We start from the raw sequence: 4,766 nt of genomic DNA, 5'->3' as shown, positions 1-4,766 counted from the left end.
ATAGTTTTAAACGTTGGCCCAATGTATACGTGCAAAGTTACCCTACATATACGTGCAATGTGGCCCTACATGTATGTTGGCTCAACGTGATAGCTAAACGTTGGCACAACGTTGTAAGATGTATACAAAACGTTGGTCCAATGATGGAATAATACTTGCCGATGTTGAACAAACGTTGGGCCAACGTAGATATTCAAGCTGTAAACAAGCGTGTGCACTCCGTTGGTTCCATCTGTAATTTTTGTTATCCATATGAAGTATACTAAAATTCCTTCCAGGAAACAACTGCAATAATTTCTGGTTCTTACATTAGTTCAAAATTGCGAAAGTATTACTTTTTTTAAATGTTGCAATTATTGTGTTTTACATATCAACTATACCATGCTGTGTCTTACATATTACCCGTAAATTTTGTATTTTGCCACGTTCTCTCCATTTTCCTTTACATGCATGAAATATTTGCCAATGGACGTTTCAGTAACTAACAACCAAACAATCTCTCTCCAGGAATCGTACTTCTAAACTTTATCCGTATTTGAATGAATTCAATCAACATATCTATGTTACCTATTTCTCACAAATAATGATAATACAAAGGTATGATTAGATATAATTTATTATTAGCCAGACAACCAGCAAAAATGAAAACATTTTTTTGTATATATACGTTGCTAAATCAAATCTAAAATGAAAATTATAAAGTCTTATTTTAACTGTCTATTCGTTTGTCCCATTTGTATAATATCATTACAGTTTATGTTTGCATTATCCAAGCTCTGTATAAAGGCATTGATAATTCATTTTATAAACTGCTATTTTTCTGAGGCCCCTCATGGGGGGTCCTAGTAATCACATAATCACCATTTTTTTGCCAATATAATCACATAATCATTAAATATTTGCTTATCTTTAGTAATCAAATAATCATAAACTAAAAATACAGTCCTAGGTAATCAAATAATCATGAAATATTTGGCTTAATAATCAAATAATCATTAAAAAAACGGCCAAGTAATCACATAATCAAAAACCCCATGAGGGCCCTCTTTTCTTGTTCTTTATTCCTACATGGTTTTTATTCACAAGAGTGTTCCTTTTGTTTTCTGTTTAATTTTGTTTTGTCACTATATCTGGCTCCTTTTCATGTTAAATCTTTTTTTCCATTTTAGCATATCTTCATAAAAGTTATTTCACTGCCTCTGTAATGAAGTAATGAATAATTGAGTATTGAATGTATGTATATTTAGAATAATCAAATCCTCCTAAAAAATAAACATAAAAAAATACATTGTTTCCGGTGTTCTGGCACATAACAATTATGTTTTTAATATTTTCCCTAGCCTCTACAAGCCAAGGCAAAAGGCGTATTGCACGCTTTACCATTATGGTTAGACTTCACCTCGCTAGCTAGGTTAAGCAGGACAATTGAATGTAGAAATGGATACAGACCGGAAACTTCAAAAAACGTTCTAAGTAAATAAATAAATTAAACTAGTTGAAAAAGATACAAAGTCAAATCAAAATTCACAAGCAGTAACAGTAGTATTAAACATTTTATGCATATATTTCTGTGAAATTCGAATCCGAGATAGCATAAAGGATGGTTATTATGTTAACTTACTTTCTTACAGTTATTCATTCTGGGCTATCAAATGGTAGAATGCATTTTTTCCCATCTCCATTCCCATGCATTTTCTAGCCCGGATGTTGTCGATCATTCATATTATTTCTAGCTCTGTATAATCCCTTTTGCACTCTGATTTATTTTGTCTTCTGTGGTACTGAACTAACTGACCTATGATAAATTGCATATCAAAAAGAAAAGCTACTTCGAGTAATTCAGACAGTAATCTTTATGGTCTTTATAGTTTTCTTTTATAAATATCCTGATGTGTGGTATAGTCATTTTTTTTGTACTTCCTCCCTCTTTTTTATATTTCAAACGTCATTTTTTGGGGAATGATATTTACTTCTAAAAACTGTTCAAATATCGGGTTTGTTTTGCAAAAATTTTGCCGAGGACAAAAAAAATAAAAAATTCAGTGGAGTCCGTATAAATACAAATAAATTACAACATTCTTGCAATGAATTTAATAAGATTAAGAAATAAATACTCTATTTGATATCTAAAACACTGTTACACATGAAAGTGTGTATACATATGATCAAGTTTCACATATATATCGTATATATGTTTGCATGCGATTTAGAAATAATAAAAGTAACAAATTCATTTAAAGTTCTATGAAGTAGAAATCATTACCACATTCATTTTTCTGAAGCATTACAGAACAAGGTATATCTTAAAACAGAATTTTTCCATTAACTTCAGTAATGGTAATAAATGCACTGGACTAGTATATATTTGTTTAGGGGCCAGCTGAAGGACGCCTCCGGGTGCGGGAATTTCTCGCTACATTGAAGACCTGTTGGTGACCCTCTGCTCTTGTTTTTTATTTGGTCGGGTTGTTGTCTCTTTGACACATTCCCCATTTCCATTCTCAATTTTAATCGTTATAGATTTCAGAAATAAAATATTTATATAGTTATTCACAATTTGTTTGATGATACTTATGTTCAGTGGCAAATATTTCATGATTATCTAGGATTAAAATGATTAAAACAAAATCTTGGAAATATTTAACCCGAAACGTATAAATTTCAAGATCAACATTATAAAATGATAAAAATTATAATTCTGTTTTAATTTTGAATAACATCCCTCAGATTAAAAAGACATATTGTATTTGTCCTTCATAATCGTATATATATTAGGATTTTTAAAGTTAGAACTTACAAGTTTCTTTCTTTGTCTTTGAACCCATATGATATGATTTTCTCTTTTTGTATCCTTCGTTTCACTGCCTTCTTAAAAATACAGAACAGAAAATAATATGGTCACACAAGTGACCATCCCATTACATTCAGATTTCCTATGACCCTAATTACCATGCAACGCAACTATCTTTGACATTTGTCTAACATATGGTTAACCTTATCAGAATGTGCTCGATTAACAGACTGGCTGTATGAAATATCAGTCTGTGTATAATTGCTCAATTATTATGTTTCACAAAGTTTAATGAATAAAGTTATTATAAAAAATGATTGCAATAAAATAAAACTTTTAACAAGGCAAACTATTTTTACGATGATATATATATTTTTTTATTACAGTAATGTTATTCCAGTATAAATTTTACCTGGCTTATATATAGAGTATGATATATAGAAACAACGTCACATGACAGTTTTCAGTTTTTGAACACTTTCGGTATAACATTAACTTTTCAAAGCATACAGTAATCGAAATCATCCGCCTCTCAAGAGAAATAAAGCGTAAAACATTTCATAAATTAATCAATTCAAATTAACAAAATTTCATATCGGCTCTATATATATGTTGCTACTAACATAATGCCAACGATGGCCCAATTATTTATAACCAGCATGAGATAATGATATGGATTTACAATAGCAGGCCAACGTTTGGCCAATGTTGTGCAGCCAACAGCAACGTGCGACCAACGGACCGATAATTTGCCAACGTTGGGCCAATGTTGTTCAGCCAACACCAACGTGCGACATACAGACCGATAATTTGCCAACGTTGGGCCAATGTTGTTCAGCCAACACCAACGTGCGACCAACGGACCGATAATTTGCCAACGTTGGGCCAGTGGTGTGCAGCCAACAGCAACGTGCGACCAACGGACCGATAATTTGCCAACGTTTGGTCATTGGTGTGCAGCCAACACCAACGTGCGACCAACGGACAGATAATTTGCCAACGTTGGGCAACTGTTGTGCAGCCAACCCCAAAGTGTAAATAACGGACCGACAATTTGCCAACGTTGGGCCAATGTTATGCAGCCAACATCAACGTGCGACCAACGGACCGATAATTTGCCAACGTTTGGCCAATGTTGTGCAGCCAACCCAACGTGCGACTAACAGATCGATAATTTGCCAACGTTGGACCAATGTTGTGCATCCAACACCAACGTGCGACCAACGGACCGATAATTTGCCAACGTTGGGCCAATGTTGCGCATCCAACATCAACGTGCAACCAACGGACCGACAATTTGCCAACGTCCGGCAACTGTTAGTCTCTTGACCGAGAAGCATTGTTTTGAAATTCAAATGGGTTTTTTTCTAATTGTAATTGCAGTACGGTTACCTGTAATTGCTCACATTCACTTCATTTGATTTTTAATATTTTATAATCTGTTTTGATGTGTTTCTGTATAATTTAATTTACATTTTTTTAAAAAGCAGATGTATTTTAGTAACTTATTTTTTAATTCAAAACAGTAGTAGCCTTCTGCAATTTTAGAAATATTTAGTTAAGATAACAAATATTCAAAATTTTACTTCTTCATTATTAATTTTTAATTCATCATTTTTAGGCAAGTTTTTAGAGTCTTAAGTTTTATAGTTGATTTGATATTGTATGGTTTTAAACATATTTTGGTCTATTTCTTTCTCTCCCAGATAACAATACTTTGTTGGCCCAACGTTGGTAATCGGATAGAACAGTTAGTAAATCGTTGGCGTTGGCAGGACAACGTGAGACCAATGTTGGCCCAACAAAACTCAGCCAACAGTTATTTTGACACTATTGGCCCCTCGTTGACCCAACAAGTTTCCACCAACTGTCATTTTGGTGTGGTTGGCCTTATGTTGGCCCAATATTTTCTTACCAAATGATATTTTTAGTATTGTTGGGCCAACATGCTCTCACCAACTGTTAATTTTTGATA

General features: G+C 33.2%; 1 long non-coding RNA gene across 1 annotated transcript; it reads right to left on the bottom strand.

The window, feature by feature from the left end:
* Positions 1 to 1,052: 1,052 nt before the first annotated feature.
* LOC143066649 (uncharacterized) lies at positions 1,053 to 2,870 on the bottom strand. The gene is made up of 3 exons (XR_012975718.1): positions 2,798 to 2,870; positions 1,622 to 1,795; positions 1,053 to 1,199 (listed from the first exon to the last, which is right to left on the bottom strand). It is a non-coding gene; the product is annotated as an uncharacterized LOC143066649 (long non-coding RNA).
* Between the last annotated feature and the right edge of the window lie 1,896 nt (positions 2,871 to 4,766).

This window comes from Mytilus galloprovincialis, chromosome 3 (genome assembly GCF_965363235.1).
Source record: "Mytilus galloprovincialis chromosome 3, xbMytGall1.hap1.1, whole genome shotgun sequence".
Taxonomy (NCBI): Eukaryota; Metazoa; Mollusca; class Bivalvia; order Mytilida; family Mytilidae; genus Mytilus; species Mytilus galloprovincialis.
This window is presented reverse-complemented; position numbering and strand designations above follow the sequence as displayed.